Source organism: Triturus cristatus, chromosome 9 (genome assembly GCF_964204655.1).
Source record: "Triturus cristatus chromosome 9, aTriCri1.1, whole genome shotgun sequence".
NCBI lineage: Eukaryota > Metazoa > Chordata > Amphibia > Caudata > Salamandridae > Triturus > Triturus cristatus.
The window spans coordinates 1,006,576,848-1,006,604,586 of record NC_140592.1 but is presented as its reverse complement, the minus strand read 5'-3'; the positions used below and the strand labels follow the sequence as shown (position 1 = coordinate 1,006,604,586).

The 27,739-nt window shown below is 42.5% G+C and overlaps 2 long non-coding RNA genes across 2 annotated transcripts in view; one reads left to right on the top strand and one right to left on the bottom strand.

Annotated features, from left to right (window-relative positions):
- LOC146799201 (uncharacterized) overlaps window positions 1-27,739 on the bottom strand; it is a 331,480-nt gene that overhangs the window by 52,537 nt on the left and 251,204 nt on the right. Inside the window, exon 2 of the long non-coding RNA XR_014969247.1 lies at window positions 5,988-6,111. This is a non-coding gene — a long non-coding RNA (uncharacterized LOC146799201). The remainder of the gene's footprint in view (window positions 1-5,987; window positions 6,112-27,739) is intronic.
- LOC146799202 (uncharacterized) overlaps window positions 1-27,739 on the top strand; it is a 235,969-nt gene that overhangs the window by 185,036 nt on the left and 23,194 nt on the right. Inside the window, exon 3 of the long non-coding RNA XR_014969246.1 lies at window positions 19,445-19,564. This is a non-coding gene — a long non-coding RNA (uncharacterized LOC146799202). The remainder of the gene's footprint in view (window positions 1-19,444; window positions 19,565-27,739) is intronic.

Here is a 27,739-nt window from a genome sequence, read left to right as displayed (position 1 = left end):
CTTACCCCGTGTGAAAGTGTCTTAATGTGGCTTTCAAGGATGCTGCAGACTTGACTCCGTGCTGCTCCCTCATAGCTGTAGAGTTATCTGTCACTAAGCAACGCAAACACATTCAAAGGGCAGGAACTCGGTTATGTGAAATCCTCAGAACCCTCGTTTTCCAGAAGCAATTACTAGAGCAAGAGTGCTGCAGTGACCTGTATTTAACCCGTGTGCCACAGGTTCAGCTCTCAGAGGGGCCATTTTGACCCTGTGTAAGATTCTTCACTGCTCGTTTTGCCACTCTTAAGGCCATTTATGGCTATCAGTTAAACCAGAGACCTACTGACTAATCGCTCAGAATGAAAATGGCAGCTTCATATTTCATTTTCACCCAACACCGTGCACTGTGGAATGCCAGTCTCAAACCCTGCACCAGGCTTGTGAAAGTCAGACCCACACACCTACAAAAGGAAAGAGAGGTGGCGAGATAAAACAACTCTATTAGGGTTGTTTTTGACGGCATATTGTAACCAGTATGCATGTTGGAAAATAACACGTTAACAAACCAACATTGAGTTGCAACAATGTATTAACTTCCGATGGTAACATTAAGATGAACAAACTAGACGTCTCTATGAAAAAAGTAACCTTTCTTTGCTATCTACAGAGCAAAAGCAATTGTGCATGGGCAATTTTGTGGATAGTTAGCTTTCCGATCAACATAAGATCACAGAGGCTAACTAACAAGGCAGCTATGAGGGCTAAAGTGCTTATTGTGGAGATCCACACAACAGGGGGTCATAAGGTCACAGTTCAAAGTAGCATGCACAGCCTTCATTTGCTTCCAGGGGTTCCAAACTTCAAAATGAAAATTATTGTTCTGGGTAATAGTGACACGTGGCATTTGTAGTGCTGTGAAGCCATTCAATTATGGAACCAGGCACTATATAAAATAGATTATTTATTTGCCACATATCTGAACGTGATTTTACCACTGAGTGAGTGCAGACATTTTATCAATATGTCAGTGCTCTAGTAATGTGCTTTTGAGAGCAGGGACCCCACTTGGAATACTTTTTCCTTTTTTTCAGCAAACATTATAAATGATATGTTCATCGGGGAAGGTAATCAACTTACATTGTGAAGCCAGTGCTGGCTACAAGCTTCTCTCACACTCTAACTGTTGGAAAACGAGGCAGCATCTGTGAGGCCTGCACAAATAACATGACTAGATTTGTCCTTCACTGGGAACCAAACACCCAATTGTAGCGCCTGACTCTCAGAGGGTAGCGTTGCAGAGCAGTCTGAGGCTTACTCAAGGGAGGTGGTGTGGGCTTGTAATCGCCATTTGCAGGTGCGCAGAAATAACACTCAATAATTGGTTGTCCAGTCTGTTATTTGCTTTATAAAAGTAAGAGTACATTTATTAAACACACACACTACTCAATACTATGCACCAATTTACAAATATACATAAGCTGTTGGAATTACTTTGTGACATTGCATAACATCTCCATCCCTCCCACGGGGGGGGGGTCTAGTACCACCACTCCCAGGTATGCACATCATCTTGCCCCCAATACAGTTAGTTGAACATAACCTGGGGCGAGGGCCCTGCGCACTTGCATCATCTGAGCCACGATGTGGGCCTCTGGCTGCGCCTGCTTGCCGTTGGAGGGTCTGGTCTCACCCGGACCCCCAGGTGAGTGATACGGCTCGGGTAGCCCACCCCCGGCTGTTTATGCTGATTCTCGGGGGGCCCGGTCCCACCTGGGCCCCTTGCACCACACTCTGTCCACCTCGGGGTCCCGGTCCCACCCTGGAACCCCGTGCCTGTGGCTCGCTGGAGAGCCACTCTTTTTGTTTCAGGGAGGCCCGGTCCCACCCGGGCACTCCTACATCACCAGGCTGAAGGGCAGCCCGGGGAACTCACCCCCGGCTGCTCCTACCGGCTCCCCGCTTGGTCTGCACCTCCGGATGCGGCTGCGGAAGCCGGCACATCCATTCAGTTCTGCCCACTCCGGCGGCAGACGCGGAGGCCTCTTTGGCCTCGCTAGACCTCGGGGGGAGTGTGACGGCACTTCCCCCTCCTTCCAGCACTTTGGGGCTCAGAGATGGGGTCCTGGGCCCCTCTGCTCACCTTCGCGGGCTGCGACGGCACTCCCCTTCCTTCGTCGGGGGCCAGGGTAGGCTCCTGGCACCCCCTGGGGAAATCTTCACGGCACTCCCTGGCTTTGCATCGGGCCCGCCTCCTGCTCCTCTTCTTCTTCCGGGCATCGGGTCCTGGGCCCCTTGTGCACATTTTCACGGGGGGGGGGGTGCCGGCGCTCCCCCGACTTTCATCTTCGTGAGGGTGCGACGGCGCTCCCCCGCCTCCGTCCTCACACGGGGCCCGGAGTTGCGGTCCCGGGCCCCTCCCCATCACATCTTCATGGGGAGCGGGATGGTGCTCCTCATGTTCGGCGGGGGCTAGGGTGGACTCCTGGCACCTCGCGGGGTACCTTCATGGCACACCCCGACTTTATTTCGCTTGGGGGCATCCCCCGGGGCCTGACCCACCCCGGGGGCACATCGTGTACCGGCGGCGGAGCCCCACGAGCTTCGTCGTCAGTCCTTCCAGAGGTCAAAGGTCGCCTGCCTTCTGGGAGGCGTATCTTGGCCCCCAGGTGGCCGATTATGGTGATATTGGCCTCTTCTTGCTCCTGTTGGCGCACCACAGCCACTGGGAGCACTTTTCTTTGCCCTCATGGTCACACAGAAGGTGGATTCAGCAGGGAGCTGTCTTCACTGGCTCCCTGCGCCAGCCTTCCGGCTGGCTCTCCTCCGGGGCCTCTCTTCTCCTTGCGCAGAGGCCCCTGCTTCTGCGCACTGGTCCTGGTCTCTTCTCCTGGCGCTGTTCTGGATCCTGGGACAGTCAGAGGGTTCCTCCTTCCAACTGCCCATTGCACCAGGCTCCAGCACCAGTCTTCCTCAGCAGACCACACCCCAGAGAGAGCGCCTCTTCCTGTGCAAGTTCTTTTAAGAAGTTGGGGAGGGGGCTGGCAGGAAGTCTCCGTTTGCCCTATCACACAGCGACACATCATTTCTCTGCCCCTGCTCCCTCCTTCCTGCCCAGGCCTCTGGGTTGGTTCAAAATGGCGTCGTCCAGGGTGCCCTGCCACATGGTCTCTGAGAGCTCCTTCCCCCCCCTCGCAGCCTTCGCTCCAGAGCGGCCTGGTGCCTGGCACCTGGTGTCAGCTACTGATGGATGAACCTGTAGCTCGACCCATCTTCTCTGCTTGGAGTGGAGGCCCTTGCCCTTGGAATGCTTGTTGTGCTGGGATGGCCCTCTGAGGCCACGCCTTGGAGAGGAAGGTCATTAATTCAGCCTGGCAGGGTTAGCCCAAAGCCAGGCCCTTGTGATGAGCTGACTCAGAGAAATATCAACATTTCTGGATGACCCAAAAGTGGTACAAATATGACTTTGGACTCTGCAGAATACTTTTTCTCACAAGTTACAGTGGACTTTAGTGCGTGTCTGGAATTTGTAGGCCTTAGTAAAGTGCCACTGGCCCATGGGCTCCACATCTCCATGGGAGAATAATGAAGTGAAACAGTAAAACACACTGACTTTCCCTGGTATGTTTCTTCCCAGTGTATAAAGCCTATTCCATGTCACCACCCAATTCTGCATAAGTCCTGCCACACCAGCCTATGGGCACCTGCTCCTTGGCTGTGCAAGCCAGGAATCTCCCCTGCGTAGCCCGTATACGTGTGCACACCGATGTACACATGTGTCTGCATGTAACCAGCCTGGTGGCCCTTACTTCAGTTGCTGTGCAGCGGCCTAGGCAAGCTAGGGGGACCACCTCCAAATAGGACGGGAGGAGGGGCAGGACCCTTGATGGCTGTTTGACTACAGGGCTACCCCGAAGAGCGTTGGTTCTCCACTAGGAGTTGAAACCCCTTCCAAAACGGGATGGATTGATTACGTGAGACTAATTTGTCTTAAAAAATCAATAAGGAGAGCTAGCTGCCCTTATAACAAGTAGTATAGGGAAATTCTCTTTATTACTCATACAAGGGGGCACATTACTCCGCCCTGAAGAAAGTCCAGCACCCTTTATGGGGCTTACAAGGACTGAAACATGTTGGCTATAGGGTCTTACGACCATAATATCCCTACTGACCCTTACTTTGTATTTTATTATCACCCCCAACAGATCCAAGAATAAAGGGAAACTGGGATCTGTTGGTGGGCTTTTAATCTTTATCCCCCTGGCCAAAAATATCTTCCTAAGAGCTCCCTGAAAGACGGTTGAGCCCACCCTGACTTCTAGGCGTCGGGTGTCCCTATGATGAAGCATGACACCACTAGGGTGTGTGAGGGAATATAAAACAAAAGGATTTGCCTCCTTCCCCACTCAATAGTGGTGTCCTATAGTGACTTCACTTAGGGATCTCCACACTATCAGAATTCCAGGATTGTTCAAATGGATCCAACCACTCATTAGCGAGTCGGTAGTGGGGAGTACTTTGTGGTAAAGCAGTGTTAAAACACGGGAGGGTGCACTCCCCTCTTTAGTTCCTCTCGGCCCCCCCGTAAGTCTGGAAGCCTCTCCTAGTTACATTGTGCATTACAAGCTAGGGGGACACCAGTACAATCCACACGCAGTCTCTTTCATCATGAGTTCACTGTGGGTGAGTCCCAACATATGAGGCTCTTCCACAGTAAAAGCTCAACAAATAGGTGCTCAAAAAGCGAAAAATCCAGGCGGCTCAGAGTGTCAGAACCACCTTCTAACACTAACACATTGAAGTGACCCCCTCAATGTGTTCGGACTGGGGTGAGGAGGACTACGAATCAGGTTAATGAAGATTACTGGTAAGTAATTGAATCATTACCTGTTTCATGAAAAACTCAGAAGGGTCAATGTCCTGAAACTCCTGGAACATTGGCTCAGAGCAGAGCTGAACACCACTTCTATGTGCTTAAACTGTCTAGAGTGCTTTCATGTAACCTGATGCTTCTCCAAGCTGGAGCATGGTTTTTAATTTGCACCGCTCTGAAAGAATTGACCAGTATTGACCTCATTCTGATTCTAAACTAAGCTCCCTGAAAATCATGCATTAACTAAAAGCTCCCCCCCCCCCCCCGCCAGACAGCAATGGGCCCACTGCCGGTTTCTGCCTTGTGGCAACCTTATGCCCCTTGTGTAATCTTGGCCATGTTTCTGGACCTTCACAGAGTGATTTTTTTCCACCACATGAGTCAGGGCAACTTGGTGTTCTCTTTAGTAATTGTTGACCATATCCCATAAAATACTTGTCAATTTTCAGATGCCCATACCATGACTAACTCACAGTGGAGCTATAAGTCTTCTTAGATTTAATAGTCAATTTCTGGATTTCACCAAAAATGATTTGCAGGCCAGCATTGGGTTTCACAAATTTGAGTACCCCCACCCTTTTCTGTCACAAAACAATGTCATTTACTATCTTCTCTTGTGATGATGACCTTAAAGGCAATACGTGAGATCAAAATGTGTCAACATCACAAGAAATAGAATAGGACTCAGTTTTGGATATTTTAAAAAACTATCTTCTACACAAATTGAATATTCTGATCCAAGATGTTTGTATTTTGTATATACACGTGTATTCAGAGTTTATTTCTGTTTTTCAATTGTGCGATCAGTGGAGATCTGAGCACTTCTGTCTTTTTGCCATTTCATGGTCACTGTGCATAACACTTTTTCATTATTAAATACTTCTTTGTTAGAGACATCAGTCTTGTGAGTATCAGGTGAGTTCCATATAGCAATTAAATTGATGAGAATTGAAAAACTGATATTAAATGAGTCCTTGGTAAATGAGTGCTTCCTATAAATGCATTTATCCAGGTTCCTAAAAGACAGGTATTTGTGCTATTGTTCTCTATTCTACTGTTGGTAAATGCAGCAGTTAACACCTAACCTAGCTCTGTCGGGGAAAAGCGACAATACCAAACATCTAAAAGGACTCACTTAAGCAGGTGTAGGCAACATCCTCTGGTCCTGATCCTACAAAATATTCCACCCAACATCTCTCAGGGTGCCCAATAGGTTTCAACCTGCATATCGAAGGTAGATCAGAGGGTCCTTCTGGCAGCTGTAAAGCAATATACATGTTGTTAACAAAATCAGTACAGGATGGTTGACAAAATTGGTTTTCATGATGTCTACTGCCCAGCCAAGATACAATACAAACATTATTGATGTGAACAGTCACTAGTGGTTTTTCCAGAGTAACATTTTATTTTACAATGAAACTGCTTTTTGTTGATGTCATCTCGAGCTGCAACTTATATAGAAATGTGTTTTTCCTCCTGCTGCTTTTATTTCTTTTATGTTCAAAAATACTTTATTGATCAGAGTGAAGTACAGCAAAATATGGACATATACTTATGAGTGAGACATGTCATATAAACACAGCATTAATAATGGAGAAGAAATAAGGTATGCATGAAATACAATTGCAGAACCAGTATAAAATAATCAAATCTCACAAGAAAATAAGGAAACAGTTTTGCAACATAACACTAATAGCATCTTGTAACGTGTATGTATTTTATAAAGAAAATGGGGGGAGATGAAAAAGAAGGGAAATTAACTATACCATGTAGATCCCAATAAGGAAATAAAAAGAAAGAAGGAGAATGGTGAGGAAAATGAAGCAATACAGTAAACTATGAATTGGGATAGAAAATAACAGAAGGGTAAACCCAGAAAAAAATGGATTTCTAGGAGGTTTGGAGACTTCAGTTTGTGATATTAGGGTTGAAAGGTTGTGAAAGGTAGGAATTCAGAGGAATCCATAGCAAATCTCTCTTAATGGTTGTCTGTAATGTGGATGAGTGAGAGGTATCCAATCTATGATTATAAAATATCAAGTTCCACCATGTTGAATAAGAAACATTGTCAAAAAAATGTCCAATTAGAGGTAATAACCTGAAAGGCAACCACCAGGGGAAGATCCACAAACGTACCTTTGGTCTTATCTCTTGACCGTATGTCTGAACAGCCACTGAGAAAAAGACAAACTATGTGGAAGGGAGATAAAACAGAGAATAGTTGAAAGAGTTTATACCATACTTGCTGCCAGAAAAGTGAGAGCTTGGGACAGAGAAAGAACATAAGAAAAAAGTGTCTGCTAGAGGCGCCACAAGATGAACAGTTGCTATTGTTCAGTAATTTCATTCTGAATAAAGTGGAAGGAGTAAGAAATAGCCTATTGAAAAACATGGCCTGCGTAGTGCTGGCTGAGCTAGAAGTGTGGTGTATTTTCTGCCATAATTTGTTCCATAAAGTAATGCCGAAAGAAGACTGAAGATCCTATTCCCAAGTAAGTTCAGTTTTGGCCCTGTCTGGATCTATGATAAAAAGCTGTTTACATATGAAAGCAGCTTTAACTTCTTTGGAGAAGTTGATAGGTGATGTAAGATGACCAAAGGATTGAACTGAGGTGGAAGAGGGATCAGTGTTTTTTGTCTAAGGACGTCTGAGAGAAAATAATATTTGTGTCTATGTTTTTGAGAAATAAGACCAAATTGAAGAAAAGAGAAGGGAGAAATTAGGGAAAGTTTGAGAGAATGACAGAGGGGAGAAGGAGTAGAAGTAAAAGCACCTAGAGAGAACCAAATCTGCTTGAGGAGAAAAGCCAAATGATATTGTGAAAAGGCAAGAAGTTGATCCCAACATTTATTTTCGGCTTCTTGAGTTTGGATAGAGAAATCCGAGCCAGTCGCTTGTACCATAAGAACTTTGATAATAAACTATCAATGGAACGGAAGAAGATGCGAGATAGCTGAAAAGGGAGCAACTGTAGGTAAAAAGTAATAATGGTCCACAGCATCATTTTAATTGCGGCTAGTCTTCCCCAGCAGGAAAGGTAAAGATGGGACTCTTTGGCAGAAAATGTAGTAATCTTTTGTTTTAAAGCTTCTATATTGGCCTTGATTGTTTCTTTGATGCATGAAGAATATAGAATTCCTAGACATTCAAGGCCATATGTACGAGCACACTTTCCCATAGACACAAAATGGGTAAAACACTATGGTACATCTAGTCGTCAGTCCTGGAAGAATTCCATAGGAAACCGGTATCTTTAAACATATCCTTTAGACAAAATGTGTTAAGAGGAATAACTTCAGATTTGTTTATGTTGAGTCTGTAACCGGAAACTAAAGAGCAGCGAGACAGAAGTTAAATGAACTCAGGGATGGAGGTGGAAGGGTCAGAAACATAAAGTAAAATGTCAGCATAAGCAGTAAATTTAGTATTTAACTGTTTATAGGTATTGCCAACAAGAGCTTGGGATCTACGTAGAGATTCTATGAGCCTGATTATGATAGCGGTGAATACGCCACCGGACGCCTGCCAGTGGCGGGTTCACCACTATTGTGTGGCCATTATCCCCCCACCAGATAAGGATGGCGGGCGGAGTGCTCGCGGATGGAAAGCCCGTCTGCCACGGGTCCGACACAGACAATCGTTATGATTGCCTGTCGGACTTGGCCAGCATACCTACAATGGTGGCGGTGCCTAGCAGGCACCATCCGCCACATTAGGATGCCTTTGAATAGCGGTTCCTCTGCCATTCAAAGGTTGGCAGAGATTGACTTTGGGGGCCCGTTGCGGGCCTCCCTTGTGCAGGGGCAATGCAATTGTGCACTTGGGGGGCCCCTATGGTGCCCCCCTACAGTTCCTTGCACCAGATGGCAGGCACCGTGTAGGGAAATGCACAACATGCATTTAGGCCATTGCATTTTTGCCATTGCGGCGGGTGCTGCAGCCAGCAGCACCCACCGCAATGGTAAACATGCACAATACGACCGCCACAGTGGCGGTCGCATTATAATTGCATGTGCAGGACTGCCACCATAACGCCAGGCGGTCCCGATTCCTGTGACAATGGCAGACGGACTCAAGTCCGTCCGCCATAGTAATCACTCCCTAAGAAGGGTTCCAATGGAAGGATGAAGAGTAATGGTGATAGAGGGCAGGACTGTCTGGTGCCTCTAGCGAGGGTGAAATATGGAGACAGGAGACCGTTAGTGAAGACCGAAATAGATTGGAAAGACTAGAGAGTTTTAATATACTGCAAAAATGTAGGACCGAAGCAATGCCTCTTGAGAGCTCTAAAAAGGATATCCCGAATGACACAGGCAAAATCTTTTTCCGTGTCTAGGTGACCGCAACCAATGGTATTTCACTTTTGGAAGCTCCAAGAATAATATTTAAAGAGGTGCTTAAATTATGAGAGATGTTATGACCCTTGACGAAGCCGGACTTTACAATTCCGACTAAAGAAGGGGTTAAGTTGTTAACCCATAGTGCCAATAGGTTAGAGAAAATTTTACAATCTGTTTGATAAGGGAAATTTGTCTATAATTTTTACATTCAGCCAAATCTTTATCTTTCTTAGGAATTAGACAGATCATGGCTTCCGTAAAGGAGTCACCTTGGTGTTAATAAATAAAATATGTTGAAAGAATGATAGCATATGAGGAACCAAAAGAGATGAGAATTTAGAATAAAGTTTTATTGTAAAACCATCGGGCCTGGTTCTTTGTCCTTTGGGAGTTTACAGATGGCCCCAACTATTTCAGCATAAGAAATATCTGCTTCTAGTGGGGAGACATCAACCTGTGGGGTTTGTAGTTTTGGAATCGTATTAAAGAAGGGTTCCAGGGAATCCTGAGTGGACAGAGTGTCCCCAATGTAAATATTTGAGAACAATTCTGCAAAACGGGTCTTACTTTCCGGATCTTTGAATAAAGTACTACCGGAATCATCATGAATGGCATCTATCCTAAATCTCTCTTTTGTAACTTTTAAATAGTTGGCAATCATCTTACCTGCTTTGTTAGAGGTACTATAGTACTATGCATTGATTTTTAGAAGGGCATTACTAGCATTGGTAACGGAAGATCTATTAAAATCAAGTTTGGCGTGGATGAGTTAGTCTATAACATCTTTGTGAGACGAGGTGTGGTATACATGTTCTAATTTCTCAATATACTGTAAAAGAGCAGTCACCTTTTTTGTACTCGATATGTAATGATTAATATTGACTCTCGCAGTGGCTTTAAAGTTGTCCCAAACATGAAGAAACTTGATACCTCGACTGATATTATCATACAAAATTCAGTCATAAATTTCTCAAACCTGTGACACACTGCTGAGCTTGTAAACCAGTTATTGAAATGCCACCTGCTAGAGCAAGTGGAAGATTGAGTGAGCACTAAATCAACTGTCACCAGGGCATGATCTGATACAAAGATAAGACTTAGCTCAGTGTGTAAGAGATGTTGTGTGAGATTTGTATCCAAAAAAGATATAATCTTTTTCTAGAGGAGTAGTGGTGAGTAGAAGAAAAAAAGTAATATTCTTAAGGATCGGGATTATAAATATGGCATGCATCAAATAATCCTCTGTGTGTGATTGTTCTGTGAAAGGACTTTCGCATGCTGTTAGAGATATATTCTAAGGCAGATCCATTAGTTGGTTGCAGTCAGCACCAAAAACATGGTTGGCATGCATTACCAACATTAATTTAGGTGAGAGAAACTCCCAGAAATTAGTTTCTATCCCAGTAGGCACATAAAGATTAAAAAAGGAGTAGGGGCAACCATTGATGGTAGCAGGAAGATAAAGCCATCTGCCATTGTCATCAGTTTCTTGCTATAAAATGGTAACAGACAGAGATTTATGAATAACCACACCATTTTTATGATGAACAACATTTGAACAATAAACAGAACTAACCCATCTTTTTTCAACATATGACTATCCTTTTTGAGGAGATATGTCTCTTGTAACATAGCAACATGACAAGCAATTTAGGGGCATATTATCAAGACAGGCGATAAAATTATCGCCGCTTTAGCGGCAGAAAACTGCCGCTAAAACGGCGATAATGGGCTTGATAATATGCTCTATGGAATTCGAATTGAAGCCCATGTTAGATTTCCTTCACATCTAACCTGAGCCTCAATTGGAATTCCATAGAGCATATTATCAAGCCCATTATCGCTGTTTTAGCGGCAGATTTCTGCCGCTAAAGCGGCAATAATTTTATCGCCTGTCTTGATAATATGCCCCTTAGAGAGGTTAGTAAGAACTCTGTGTTTCTTGATGGGGCTTCTAAGGCCCTTGACATTCCAAGAAACAATTCTAAAACTATTCATTGGGAGTAATGTTAAACATTATGTTAAGAAAATAGTTACCTCCATTAAAAAAAGGAAAAAGATAACTTCATAATTGTATACCATCTAATGCAAAAAAACAGAATATTGAAACATGAACTAGGAAAAGAAAAGGGGCTCACAGGAATATAGAACAAGCATTGGAAATGCAATAGGTCTTGCATTTGTTCGAGTTAGAGCTATTGGCATTGTAAATGGCAATTCTTTTACTTGTGCATTATGGAGTGTATGTATGTGGTGTGTAGTGGAGTTATGTGGGTTGGATTAGATTAGTTTGGGAATTTTGTGGCATGGAATTGTGCGGTATGATTTGTGCTGTCGAAATATGTGGCATGGTGTGCTGTGTAATTATGTGGATAGTAATTATGTGGTACTGAGTGTACTGGAATTATGTGGAGTGGCACTGTGTGTTAGGGTGTGTAATTACATCGAATGATATTTCATACATGCCAACAATTTAGAAAAGAGAAGTGGGAGATTTAAAAATATAATCGGAAGAATGTATTTCCTCCATTGACTTCAATTGAGGCCTACATCAGGTTATTGTCATGTACGGTGCGTGCCAGAATGCTGCTGCTGGACCGGATGTTTGAAATGCAAATATGTATTTTGTTTTTCTTACCTGTCAGGAGCATGGACCACGCAATATGGCAGGCAGAGATAGTGTGATGATAATGTTGTGCCTTGGCCTGGAGGAGCAGCTTACTGGAAGGGCATGCTCTGAGTCTCACAAGACCAGTCCCTGTCAGTTTAAGCCCACAGAGGAATCGGGTTTTAGCATACAGGAATCAGGAGATGTGATACTAGCTTTGAAATCAGTAGTCTCCCGCCTAAATCTGGAGAGTTGGCATCTATGGTATTTTGTGTTGTGGAGTGGTATATAGTGGAGTTTAATTATGCGGTGTGCTGTTGATTTTTGTGGCATGATGTGGAAGTGCGTGGTGTGACTGGATGTATGTGGTGTGTTGTTGAGTTGTATTAGACAGTTTGGTGTGGAATTATGTGGTGTTGGTTGGAAATGCATGGAGTTGAATTGTGAGGCGTGGAACTGTGTGGATAGCGTTGTCTTATTGGTGATGAAAAAAAAACAGATGGTCAATTTGCTACCTTCAATGACACATCCATTCTCAACATTCTTTCTACCCTGAAACCTTCTAATCACTTCAATGATCCCCTTCTCTCTTTTTTCTTCAAAGATCTGATAAGGCCACTAGTCCCTCTCTGGACCAAGATTTTTAATGCTTCCCTTCTTCAAGGTGAGATCCCCGACTGCTTAAAGTTCAGTCTGGTGCTGCCTATTCTTAAAAAGCCTTCAGCCGACCATGAGGATCTGAATAACTTCCGACCAATCTCAAAAATCCCCACTTTGGCAAAACTTCTTGAGAAATTTGTTCAGGTACAACTATGTAACCTCATTGAGCTATTCCAACTGCTGGATCAATTCCAATAGGGCTTTCGTCAGGGATACAGCACCGAAACTGCCATCACACATATAGTTGACGACGCTCTTACGATGCTTAACCAGAACAAATCCTGCCTTTTAATCTTACTCGACCTCTCATTAGCCTTTAACACCATCAAACATGACAACACCCTTAACCTTTTGGAACATAGGCTGGGGTTCTCTGGCTTAGTTCTAAAATGGTTTGCCTCCTTTCTCCATAACAGAACTCAAAGAGTTAAAACCAATCAAACCCTCTCCAATTCCAGTCCTTGCACTCTGGGGGTCCCCCAAGGATCATCTCTCCCCCCCCACTCTTTTCGACCTATTCATTGAACCTCTTACTGAAATCCTCAAAGCATCTAACATACATTATCACATGTATGCGGATGACACTCAGTTATACATGAAAATCTCCTCACCGGAAGATATCAAGACACTCAACGGAACCCTGCACAAAACCCAAAACCGGTTAACCTACAACCATCTCAAACTGAACGCCCTCAAAACAGAATTCCTCCTTATCTCACCTCCCAAGCCAGCCCTCAACGTGGAGAAATTTATGAACAATCTCTCCGCTCTCAATTGCACACCACATATCATAGATTCTACAAGATCTCGGGGAATAGTGCTGGATAAGAACTTAAACATGCAAGCGCACATCAGCGCATCTACCAACGGAGCAAACTTTCCAATTGAGCATCCTTAGGATACTAAAAACCTTCTTTCCCCCTCATGACTTCAAATATGCTGTGCAAGCGCTAGTTATTTCTCGACTGGATTATGGCAGTGCAACCCTCTGTGGGCTACCAAGGTATAGGCTGGCCCCTCTAAGGGCTTCACTGAATGCGGCTGCAAGGTTCATCATGAGCTCCAAGAAATCCAACCACATTTCCACAATTTTGAAATCTCTAAATTGGCTAGCATTCGAGGCAAGGATACAACTAAAACTTGCCTGTATGACCCACAAAGCACTTAATTTAAAGTCTCCTCTGTACCTTGCAAATGAGCTAGTCCTTTCTGGAGGTGCCCGCTCCTCCAGGAGTTCCAGTGACTTGTTGTTGAAACCAAACAAATTCTAAAAAATGAAAACCTACAATCGAGCCTTCTCATGTGTCGCTCTGAGAATCTGGAACTCCCCACCTATGGAAATTAGACTGATTCCATCAACAGAGTGCTTCAAAAGGGAAATTAAAGCTTTACTTAGGAGTACTTCTCTGTGCTAAAAGCTCATTCTCGGCCGTCCTTGTTGGCACCACTGCCTACCTATGGTATTTTGCAATGTCATGGCTCCGATATCCTCCATTATTTTGTCTTTACGTTCCTGTTACTACTGTTGTATACTACTGTTACTGTATATTACTCTTGCTTTGCCACTATTGTCTCCCCGTTCGTCTGTCGCACCGCTTCTGTAAAGCGCTCTGATACATGCTTGGGTCATGTTTGCGTTATACAAAACTTTAATAAAGGTAGGAGCTAAGCTGATCCTCTCCCTCACCAAGGACCCCATCACTGCCAAAGCCAACCTCCATGAAGGAATGAAGGCCGTCGCCGACTGGATGAAGATCAGCCGCCTGAAGCTGAACTCGGACAAGACGGAGGTCCTCATCCTCGGCTCCAACCCCTCAGCCTGGGACGACTCTTGGTGGCCGACGGCACTGGGGGCAGCCCCGACACCCACCGACCATGCATGCAACCTGGGAATCATCCTCGACACAACTCTCTCAATGAGCAAGCAAGTCCACGCCGTCTCCTCCTCCTGCTTCAACACCCTCAGCATGCTCCGCAAGATCTACAGATGGATCCCGACAAATACAAGAAAGGCAGTCACCCAGGCCCTCGTCAGCAGCAGACTCGACTACAGAAACGCACTCTACGCGGGAGCCTTGACCAAGCTCATCAAACGACTACAACGCATCCAAAACGCCTTGGCGCGACTGATCCTCGACATACCACGACACGGCCACATCACCCCCCACTTGAGAAACCTGCACTGGCTCCCCATCAACAAGAGGATATCCTTCAAGCTCCTCATCCACGCACACAAAGCACTCCACAAAACCGGCCCAGCCTACCTCAACAGACGGCTCTCCTTCTACATCCCCAACCGCCAGCTACGCTCCACCGACCTCTCACTCGCCACCGTCCCGCACATCTGAAGAACAACCACCGGCGGGAGATCCTTCTCCCACCTCGCCGCCAAGACATGGAACACCCTCCCACTGACCCTACGGCAGACCCAAGACCTGCTGACCTTCAGGAGGATACTCAAGACCTGGCTGTTCGATCAGTAGCGGCTCCCCCCCCCAGCGCCTTGAGACCCTCGCGGGTATGTAGTGCGCTTTACAAATGATTGATTAATTGAAGCTCCAGATCTGAGTGTTTGGGTGTTAAAAAAAAGAAAGTGTTAAAGCTATTGGGGTTGTAAATGTAAATGTTTGTTACCTGTGTTATGGAGTTAGGTGATGTATGTAGTGTGTATTGGAATTATGTGTGTTGGACTGGAATTGATAGTTGTGGCATTGTGAGGTGTGGAATTGTGTGCTGTTGACTGGATTTTTGTAGTGGAATTATGTGGCATGGTGTGTAGTGGTTTTATGTGGATAGTAATTATGCGTTTTGGTGTATTGGAATTATGTAGAGTGGGATTATCTGTAATGTGTAATTTTGTGGAATGGTATGTGTAGTGGTGTTTAATTATGTGGTGTGCTGTTGAATTTTGTGGTATGACGTTGAATTTTATGTTGTGTTTTGGGTATATGTGGAGTTGAGTGGAATTGTGTTGTGAAATTAAGTGACTTGGTGTGGAATTATGTGGTGTGGAATGGATTTGTGTTGAGTTGAATAGTGTGGCATGGAACAGGGTGGTATTAAGTGAAATTATGTTGAGTGGAATTATGTGGCATGATGTGGAGTGTATTTATGTAGATTGTTAATTGGCATACAGTAGATTTATGTGGGGTGTATTTATGTGGTATTGAGTAGCGTGTAACTAGATGGAGTTGAATTATGTGGTGTTGAGTGGTATTATGTGGAGTACAAGTGTAGTGTGAGTATTGTGCCTTTCTGAATCCATAGGTGAGCATTGTGCCCATATGAGTGCAGAGTGAGCACTTTGCTTGTGTGAATGCATTGGTAAACATTGTGTCTGTGTTGGTGCAGGGGAAGTATTGTGCTTGTGTGTATGTCTGGTTGACATTGTGCCTGGTTGACTGCAGGGTTAGAGATGTGCCTATGTAATTGCAGAGCAAGAGGAATGCCTATGTGAGTGTGTTGGGGTAGGAGACCATTTGGTTGTTCAGCCCATTCAATTAACCAACTATGTATTTTTTGGTTCATTATTTCGATTGTTTAGTCTTTTTAGATTGTGAACCAAACCAGACTGTATTTTGGCTGTAATAAAAAATAACATTAAACCCAAATTAAGTTTAAAGTGCAAATAAGAACGGGAAAAAACAGCATGAAAATCAGTACCTGATGCTTGACCTCCATGTACACACCTGCTGCTGGCATGTTCTGGTTCATTCCTAGAGCTTGTAGAGCAGATAATCGCAAACAGTAGCACATCTCCAATGGGTGAATAACTGCAAACTTTGTACCCGCACAGCGGGCCTCACATAAATACAGCACAAATGTCTGAGGATGCTTAAGTAATAACTAAGCTTTTATGCTCTTAGACACTGCTGATATGGTTAATGGGTTGAATTGAAACTACTAATTGACTATGTGTGTAGGCAGAGGTATAATGAAACTGCACAGGTCTAGCTGGGAAGCGACAAGACCCACAGGTATGACTGAATTTTTGTTTACAGAGAGGCAGGTGACAGACGAGCTCCTTTAACGTGTGGAATAGTGTTACTTGACAAGGTGAATCGTCAACTGCTGCCAAGTCTAAATACACAGCTAGATGTGAACATATATATGGATTTTCAAGGTTCCTTCTTAAATTTCACAAACTTAAAGAAAATATGCTTATAAAACCTCAACAATGGCTATGTATTAATAATCAAGATAACAATGAGGCTATAAAATTATCAGAAACAACTTGTTGTTTACAGCGGCAGCACCAGCAAATATGGCCGTCACTTTATAGTGACACCCACACTGCAATATATCATTTATACATCATTGAAGGGGGCTTGGGACAGGAGGCTCCAGAGATCCCAGAAACTTTACATACATCGTTAAAAAAAAAAAATCACATCCCGAATCAATTCAACCGGTCTAAAAAATATATGACCTGTTTTGTTTTTTTGTTTTTTGTTTAAAAAAAGGATTTTATGGTATGGGATTCTTTTAAAGCAGATACGTTTTTATGAAGTGCACACTTTTTGAAAGCATTTTAAAGATTAAAATCAATTACCGTGTGTTAGAATACCGACTGAGGGAGATAAAAAGTGAAACGCAGAGAGAAAAATAATGTTGATTGCGTGGTTTCTATCTAGTTGAAAACGGACAGGTTAAATAAAGCAATTACGTGGATAGCCTAGCATGATTTTTTTTAACAATAATGTCTAGTGCAGGAAAGTTTAGCTTCTTATATTCAGCATAAAATAGGCATTAAAATTTAGCCACACATATTGCCGAAATATTTGGGCAAGGATCTCCAGTGACCCTCCAGGGAGCAAAAATTTGAAATGTCTTCAACTTAAATGTGTATTTTCAGGAGGGGCGTGGCTTGGCGCCCGCGGTGGATGGCGGCGTCCGGCTGAAGCGCTTCACCGGGACCGTGAGTTTCTGCGTATTGGCTTGATGTCGGGCGAAAATACAACTCGAACTGGATACTGGATAACGCGCTGGCTGCCGTGTGCTCAACAGCGCTCCTCTACGCAGTGAAGGAATGCTTTTATTTCCCAAGGGAGTCACTCAGGCGTTCCCACGATGTTGCGGCCGCCATTTTAGCTCGTTGCAACGGCAATTTTCCCTGAACTGAGAGCTTGCTGCCCACATGTCCCTCAAAAAAAAAAAATATATTTTTTTTTTCTCTTGTTTTCTTTTGGGCATGCTTCTTCTCCAATTGCAAGAATCCTTCAAATGCAGTTTTGAGGCATTTTAGACTGGTGACTATTTATCCAACCCCTTTTTTTTTTTTGGGCAGACATTTTGCTTATCTCACAGGCGTAACTGTATCAAAATAGTGAACTTTTCTATTATTTCCCTATACATATGAGGCCCTCATTTTCATTGTATGGCTTTGTTAAATTTGTTCACTCTTTTCACTGCTTACGATTACCTTTTTTCATGTTTTGCTGCCTGTTTAAGCCTCTTTGTGCACCTTCAACCTGACTTGAGAGACATTTCTGTGCCTTTGGCAGCTCTTCATACAATCCTCCTCATTCTCTTGACTTTTACGCTTACTTTTACTGCGCTAATATCTCTATGAGAAGAACGAAGGGTGCTCTGTCAACGAAATCGCACCAGAAACATGTTTTTATTAAAAATTCCAGGATATTCACCACCTTTTCTAAGCTGGAAGACTCTCAGGTGTCAATATCAAGCTCCTTGGAGGCCGACATGGATCCCTTACCTACTCCCTCCGGTAAGGCTATCACCAAGCGCCTAAAGCACAATCTCCCGTCTCCTCCTAAATCGGCCTCTCCGGTCTTCATGGAGATGCTGTTGGAAGAGATAAGAGCCCTTTATGGAGGAAACCAACTCTAAGCTTCAAGTCCTTATGGACAACTGGTCTCAACTTGACATTAGAGTCACTGCTGTTGAACAAAGTATTTCCACCTTCAGTGATACGTGTGCGAATGTCTCCCAGCTTCAGTCTCAAGTATCGACGCTCCAGAAGCAGGTCGAGGACCTTGAAAATCGAAGTAGAAGAAATAACTTATGCATTTATGGTTTGGCGGAGGGAATTGAAGGGTCTGATCCCCCCACCTTCTTTACCTCCTTTCTTTCCAAGGTGCTTCATTTGGCGGAGGGCACTTCGCGCAACATTCAAAGAGCTCACAGGCTGGGTTGTCCTTCTTCCAATATGTCACCCTCACAACGACCAAGAGGAGTAATCATATACTTTCTGGAATATATAGACCTGTTTTTGGTGCTGTCTGCTGTCAAATCGGCTCAATGCATTACCTGGTCAGTTTCAACTTTGTTCTTTGCTCAGGACTATGACAAAGCCACTGCTGTTAGGCGCAAAGCTTTTCTCAACTTGGGGCCTGCTCTTCGATCTCTAGGTGCCCGTTATGGCCTCTTCCACCCTTGCTTGTTCAAAGTCACATATAACAACAGAACAACAACTTACGAAGATCCAGTATGACTGCAGAGTTTTATTAACTCTTGTAACCCGACTGCTATGGACACTCAACGACCTTCATCTCTAACGCTCAACGCCTGACTTTGTTCTCTATTCTAAGCTAACAGCTCCTCACCCCATGTGGTTTTGGTGCTGGTGTTGGCTGTTCTCCATGTTCTAATGTTTATACATTGTTGGTTATGTCCGTTATATTTTTACATTGTTTCGATCTCCATTTTTTCTGCATAGAATTGTATATATAAGTTGTTTTCTCAGTTTACTCTGGCTTCGCTCCGGTCTTCTCTTGGTATGATTTTTGTCTGATTTGTGGGTTTGTTTTATCTTCTTTGTTCTCTTGTAATTTTGTTCTTCTCACATTTCATATCTTTTCTCTTCTATTGCTGTTCTTGGATTTTATAGAGTATATGTTGATGGTTGATTTTGCCTAGTTTATTAGCTCCTAGTTGTTGTATCTGTCATTGCCTGTCTCACCATATCTCCTGACTGTTTTCCTTTATACTCCTTCTAACCTGGTTATTCATCACCCCTACAGATTTCTCGTGCCTGTAATGCAGTTTCTCGTGGTTCCCCTGTTCAGCTGCCCCAGACGTGCTGCCTACTCCATGTGGTTCCATCCCCCCTCACGTCTCTTCCTGCGTTTTCCTTTTTGTAGGTATGTTTTTTGTTGGTTTGTTTTATGTTGTGACTTTTCTTTCATGTTTTGTAGCTCACCCTTCCATCTCTTTCCTTAACTATCTAACTTATGTACAAACTTTTTCTTCCGTGACTTTTCTTTCTCTACGTCCTTGGATAAGTTGTTACATCTACTATGATTTGCAGTATTCTAAGCTCATCCTATTCTCTGTCCTCTCTTATTCTACTTCACACATTTTTCCATGCTTTTATATGAATCTGGACTTAGATTCATGTACCACAATTTTTGCTTCTTTCACTGTTGTTTTTTTTATTGCATCGAATTGGTCAACAGTTTTCAATTTTTATATGAATTTTGATTTTATCTGTTATGTCACTTAAGTTGGTTTCTTGGAACATTAGGGGTTAAATTCTCCCATTAAAAGGCAGAGAGTTTTATCAAATTTAGCCAAGTTGAATGCTGATATTGTCTTCCTACAAGAAACGCATCTTACGGAAATTGAGTCTATGAATTTAAAAAGGGGTTGGGTGGGTGAGGTCTATTTCTCTCCCAGGGACGGTAAAAGAAATGGAGTTGCGATATTGTGCTGCAAATCTCTTCCAATTACCTTAGTGTTACAAGAAACCGATGTTGAGGGAAGATGGCTTATCGTCAAATTATTGCTAAAAGGTGTCCCAGTCTCTCTCCTTAATGTTTATGCACCTACAGGTGGAGACACTTCCTTTTGGCCTGCTTTGTCCACTCAAATTTCTAATTGCATTGAGGAGAATTTTATTATGGCTGGGGATTGCAATCAAGTGTTAGATCCTTTTGTTGACAGGAATTCAAAAGTGCCTTTCACTCCCAATAGCATACACAAATCTTTTACTCACACTATATCTCACATAAGTTACTTGATGCCTGGCGCCTTTCTAATCCCACCACCTGGGAATACTCCTTCTATTCCTCAACACATCATACCCAATCCAGAATTGATTATGTGTTTGTCTCCCATAATATCTCACAATCTCTTGTGTTTGCAGTCATTGGTCCCATTCTCTTGTCAGATCATGCCTCCATCTCCATTGGTTTTGATATTTTGCCCAGGAACAATGCTCCCAGACCATGGCGTTTTAATAACGCTCTCCTCTTGGATTCCAAATTCTCAGCGTCATTTACTTCTTTTTTTACTGATTATTTTGAAAGGAATCACACAGATTCTTTGTCACTTGCAACTATCTGGGATGCTTTTAAAGCATCAGCAAGAGATTTCATTATCAATTTCGTGGCAAAGAAGCAAAAAATTAATCGCTAGACCTTAATGGATCTCCTCCGGCATATTAAAGCACTTGAACATTTATACCATACCTCTCATTCAGAGGATTGCTTAAAAACCCTTGTTAAGGCCAAATAGGACTTTAATAAAAAGACAACGGAAGATGCTTTGCTTTATTTGTTGAAATTCAGCTCGAAATTTTATGGAGGTAAAAATAGAGCAGGAAAAATATTAGCTAACTACTTAAAGATTCGCCAAAACAAATTAAATATTGATTCTGTCTTTGATGAACAATTAGTCTTAAAGTTTAAAGATGCCGAAATTCTAAATGAATTTGCTCTTTTTTACAAATCTTTATATTCCTCAGAAACTGACCCTACGGATCACTTGTTAACACAATTTTTTTCTGACATTCAGCGGCCTCAGCAGATACCTCTGGACTTATCTCCTTTGGAGTCTGATCTTTCCCAGCAGAAATTACATACTGCTCTCCAAAATCTTAAAAAGGATAAAGCCCCTGGTCCGGATGGCTTTACTGTTGAATTTTATACAAATTTTTCTAAGCTTTTACTACCCAAGTTACATTCACTTATTCATTTTTTTTATCTCCTCCGATGGCTCTTCTGGTTCCTTTTTAGAGGCCCACATTTGCCTTATCCGTAAGGAGGGAAGGGATTCCAAATTTTACAAAAACTACAGACCCATTTCAATGGTTAATATTGATGATAAGATTTTTTCCAAAGCATTAGCCATGCGCCTAGACTCCTTCCTACCGAATTTGCTCGGGAAGGAACAATCTGGCTTTGTCAAAGGTCGCGTCATAAACTGATAACACTCAACTCTTTTTCGATATTTTATCCAAGTCGTGCCATCTTGATCATTCTTTAGCAGCAATAGCGTTGGATGCCGAAAAGGCTTGGTTTGGATTTGGTCCAAATTTTTATAAATTTGGTATCTCTCCTTTACTCTAATCCGCGAGCAGCAATATGTGCTAATGGTTTGCTCTCCTCTTTTTTTAATCTAGGCAGAGGAGTCCGTCAAGGTTGTCCTCTTTCGCCTTTCCTCTTTAATTTAGCTCTTGAGCCATTTCTTTCCAAATTACGCGAAAATCCCAACATATGTGGTTTTCAAACACCGAATGCTCACATTAAACTTGCGGCTTATGCAGATGACATCTTGCTTTTCTTGTCTAAGCCCGAAGAGTCAATTCCTGCCTTTTTAGCGGAGGTGAGAGCCTACTCTTCTATTTCTGGGTGCAAGTTGAATAAAGACAAATGCGAAATATTACCTCTAACGAAATATACTTTTCGTTCAGACTTCCAAGCCTCCAACTTTATATGGAATCCGAAAGTCATTAAATATTTAGGTCTACACTTTACATCTTCAATTCCAGGAATGGTAACCTTATGTATAGATAAGTGTATTCAAAAGATTTCAGACTTGACTGCTAAATGGCATCCTCTTTACTTGTCTTGGTGGGGTCGTTTGGACACGATAAAGATGATGTTATCGCCTATAATTTTATACACCATTTCGAACATACCGCTCCCCATTACAACTGCATTATTTGAAAGAGTCAATTCCATTCTATCCTCTTTTGTATGGGGTAACAAAAAACCTAGAATATCCCTGTTAAAATTAATTCGCCCTAAATCAGAAGGCGGAGTAAACTTTCCAGATTTTCCTGCTTACCAGAAAGCTTTCCTATTACGTCAGGCCTCTTTGTGGTTGTTTGATTCTATGGATGACTGTACTCTTTGGACCTCATTGGAACGCCTTTTTCTCACTCCTTACTCATTTTCTGAGTATCTTTCTTTTTCACGCAAACCACAATCCATTTCTACTCCCATAATAAAACACACTTCTAAACTACTCGAGGTGCCCTCTCACTTTATTCGTGATTCTAAAAAATCCTTCTTAAACTCAACGATTTGGCACAATAAAAATGTATTAATCCATAACAGACCCTTTTACTGGAAGACTTGGAGACAAAAAGGATTCATATGGATACATCAATTATTCTTAGATTCACAATTTATACCCTTTAATACGCTCCAACAGCTATTTCATTTACCTAACTCCTTTATCAATAAATATAATTTACTTAAAACAGCAGTGTTGGATTCTCTTTCTCACCTTCCCATTACACCACATACTTCTGACACGTTGAACTCCTCTGCCCGTCTTCAGGCCTTGTTATTGACTACACCTAAGGCCTCTGTTATCTATAAGCATCTACAAAGTGTTAATGACAAGATACGGAAGACAAAAACGGAAGATGCCTGGGAACAGGATTTTGCCATATGCTGGCCACTATCAATATGGAACGGTGTATGGTCCAAACTACGTAAAGCCTCTAGAGCAGCAAATACAACTCAAACGTTATTCTTTGTCTATAATAGATTGTTGCTTACACCAGCTACTCTATCTAAACGCTTTTCATCGATTCCCAACACATGTTGGTTATGTTCCTCTCCCAATGCTGACCTTTTTCACATGTTATTCAATTGTTCCCAGGTACATCGCTTTTGGAGACAAGTATGGTCTCAAATTAATTTGATTTATGACACTAAGTTTCCTTTTTCTTTCTCTCACATCTTCTTGGGTAGTATCTCGCCCATCTGGGATGATACTTTTCTGAATGTTTAGATTATAGATTTACTGCTGGCGGTTGCCTTTCAACAAATTACTGTCAATTGGAAAGACTCATCGAAGATTTCTTACAGGGCTTGGTGGTACACTGTTTGCCATAAACATAGATTAGATACTGCTTTTGTGTACCCACCCTCCTTGGCAACCAAACGTGCTGATTTGTGGTCGCCTGTTACACTTTTTATTGATCCTAGTGCCAAAAAGTGTTCACTACCACAACCCTCTCAACAGGAGGTTCTTAAACCACCCTAGACTCCCCAATAGTTCCATAAGTTTCTATCACGTACCCAGATGACATATGTATTTCATCTCCTTTGCATTTTTCTCTTTCACTTTTCTACTATTGGTCTAATTCTTTTGTTTGGTATGTAATGAGCTTGGAATGTAAAGATGTACAATTTTTTATTGCACAATGTGTTTGGTCACTTCAATTTTTTGTTGTTGTTTTGTTTTCTTTTCTCAATAAAACTATTTGAACTCAAAAAATGTGTATTTTCAGCGACGAGCATCACTGACACTACGTCTGTCTGGAGGGGATGGGGATATTGTTAATTCCACATAATTTTTTCAGTTTATCATGGACGTACAATTAAAACGCACCGCTTTATTTTTAAAAGGAACATGCTAGAAAAAAAATGCTGTTGGATATGGTGAGTGTGGCTACTTTGTGGGTAAACTTTTGCTTACGAAACCCCATGAAAGAAACATGTGGCTGAAAAGCTTCTACTAAACAAGCACTGCACTCCTACTGTTTCCTTGTGAGCTGTTTCTAAAAATTAACAGCAGGGTATAAAACAGAAGTAAATGCCTTCTGGTTTGTGCTATTAACGTGCTATGGAAGAGCCAGGAAAAAATAGCCTACATCATTTAAATGTCAATACGACAAAGAACTAAAGCACATTTTACATTTTCATTAAAAAAACGATGACACACAAATTGAAATAAAAACTTAATCGTCCCAGTGAAGTACATTAGTGCCCTTTTTGCCCTACATTGCTGCTGTACCTTTCACAATAGTTAAATGCCAGGACACACAAAAATGTTCTGAGGAAGCAAAACAAAGGCCACAAAAACAAATTAATTTTAACAGTTGCATTAGCGGCATTCCAGAAGGTTACTATTTCTCTCTCTCAATGTTCCTTCTTGGCTACGTTGCCATTCTCTCCCTTCCAGTCCACTTCACAGAACATGCTAAAGTCTTAAGTTTGAAAAGCAAATAAACTCTAGGTGGGGTGTAAGGGACTTGCCGGTGTGGGACAGCTGTCATGTGAAGTTAGGCTGGAAAAGGGTCACTGCAAGAGCAACATTTCAACAGAAGAGGGTTATTTTTATACGCAATCTCCGTTCGTTAATGTTGACATTCGAATAATCCACGTCTCTAATTATACATGTGAGAGATGTGCAGCCTGAGCATGTCACTGTCTCACAGGGGTAATCCAATACTTGTAAGTTAATATTTTGCAATTTAACCCTTCCAAGCTGCCGCTATAGGACTTAATTTGTTCTGTGGCATGGCTTGCAGAGCTGATCGTGGAATAGGCAGCCGGATATCCTGGTACACCCACCAACGGAAGCGCAACTTGAAAGCACTGCTGTGCTGCTGTCTCGGAAGGAAGGGAGCTGCCTGAGTTGATTTGTCCAGGATGACAAGATGAATGATGTGACTCCTTGAGGATGAAACTGCTGCAAAAGTAACTTCAAGCAACAAGTGGAAAACAAGCATTGGACAATAGAAAATAGAACTGGAGGAAAAGTAAGTAGCCCGCACAAGAATCGAAGGCCAGGAAAATGAGAGGGCAGGATGTAAACCCTTTGCAGGCCGTACCGAAAAAACAAGCCCATTCCCCCTTAAAACGAAGCACAAACCAAGCAAATATCTTACTAGAAAAAGCCCACCAAACAGTGGAGATCGAAAAATGCAAAAAGCCCTATATAAAAAATACTAGCAACAGAGCGTGAGCCACGGTGGGGGAGGCAGCAGTAAAACAAACGTGGCATTAAGAAGAGGTGGGAGGAAGAATGCCATATTTGAATGTAAGCAGCTAGGACGCTGAAACTAAATACAAACAAACAGTAACAGAGCAGAAAACCAAGAAAAAAATAGTCCCCCAAGAACAGATAAAGAACCATATGGAATGAGACAGTACTAAGTCCCTGCTCTGTGGGGGGAACAGAAGAGAGAAAGGAGGGACAAAGAGTTAGGACTGACCACTAGCAGGCAATGCTTTTTAAAGGACACCGACATAGACAAATGAAAAGCAATGGTAAGAAAGGGCATGGACTTGAAGCCCACAGACAAATTACAGCAGGTTTCAAAGAGACAGCACCTGCGCTGTCTAGCTTGACCTAAAAAGCAAAGTAGTGAATTAAGGACAGAGGAGCACCATGAGTAATGAACCGACCAGGAAACTCAGTCCGGAAATGAAAAGGTGAAGAGACAATCAGACCGCAGAAGAAGGAAAACGAAGGAAATAGATATGTAAGTGAGGTACTAAAGTAAAACACCTAAATAAACCATAAAAGAAATGAAGATCCTACCCATTTAGGAGGAGAAGCTTGGGATGAATATGAAGATTATACAACATGCAGTTAATAAGCAATACAAAGATGCTAAGGGTAACAAACAAAAGACCTGAGGGGAAAAAGAAAAACACCTCTGGTGAAAGACCAATATAGTAGTGAAGTAAAAACAAACATTTTGTAGATTAAAACAGAATTAGAAGTCAGAACATAAATAAAACTTCAGGAGCCACCAGTGTCCATTGATTCTCTCTTATGGAGATTAATACATTCATTAAGTTGTAGAGTCAAAAGAAGTGGTCCTGTCATTGTTGGTAACCTTCAAAATGCATGGATAAATAAGACCATATATGTGTTCATAGCGCGCAGCAAGCGGTGCAAATTCAAGAATTCTCTGCGAATACTGGCTGCGGCTGAGGAAACATCCTGTGAAAGAACAATACTGTGACCAGACCAAATCAACTGTTTTCGTTGCTTGGAAGCTGCTAGAACCTACATCAAGTCTGTATATTGGAGGAAGAGAATAATCATTCCTCTAGGTTTAGTATTAGAATTGGTGGTGGAGGAGCCAGGGCTAAGACGATGTGCTCTTTGAATGTTGAGTGGTGAACCGCTGGAGAGACCCACTAACTTTGGTAAGTTTGTCTGAAGAAAAGCAATTATATCACCTCCTTCCGCCACCTTTGGAAAACCATAAATGCAAAGATTGTTACGCCTGTTTCAATTTTCTAAATCTTCAGTTTGTCTTTTGAGGGAGGTGTTTTCCTGATCCATATTGTTTACTTTTAAGGTGACGTCGTGAGACTCTGCAAGTTTTATTTCAATGTCCCATACCCTAGACTCAAGAGAACACCATTTGTCTCCAAGAAGTTGAAGAGTAGAGGTAGTTTCCACCATGAAGGTTTTCAGCATTTTTAATTTATCCTTTAAGTGCTCCATAGTAATGGGGGGGACAATGGAATTTCCTAGGAGAGGCTGGGTCTTTATTTGAGCCATTGTTACCTCTGCCAGTATTCTCTTTGTGTGAAACAGTAGCAATGCTTGTGAGAGAACCAGTTTTCGAGGAAATATTACTGTCCTGCGCCATTTTGAAGGTGTAATAACCAATAAAGAAACAGAGCACAGCCAGCAGTGAGGTGGGATGAGGAAACGACCACCAATGACTGAACTGACTGTATATAACAGCATATTATAAGCCAGCATTAATGGAGAGGATATTGTAATACGTGCAATACCAACCTATATATGGTGAAAAAAAAAGGCTAGAGGTACAAACCTCTCTGCTTGCCGTATTCTTGTGAGCTTTATGCTGAACTTTATTTTCTTTTTCTTTGGACTTCTACTGAAGTCTGACCATGCTGACAGCTTATGTTTATATGCTCCCGAATTATAGACCCTCAACAGATGTTCCTATATTTTACCAATGTTAGAATAGAGAAGGGAAGTTTTTTATTGAACAACTGTTCACTTTGATTCGCTGTTGTATAATTGTGGGTGTTACAATTCTGTATCTCATTCTATTGCGTCTCAACCAACTGAGATATTTTACTTTGCCTATTGTACTGATGCATTTGCTGAATTTGCATATGGTTATCCTATTTACTGGATTGATTGGTATTCCAAATAAAGCCCTTTATTCATATTCAGTGATTCCTGGTCCTGACGGTGGAATCACATGGGGTTAAATTACATTGTTGGTGTTTTCTCCCTTTCAGTGCTTCATGTCAGTTATAAAAGGTTCCTTTGACCAATAGGGAATAATCTTC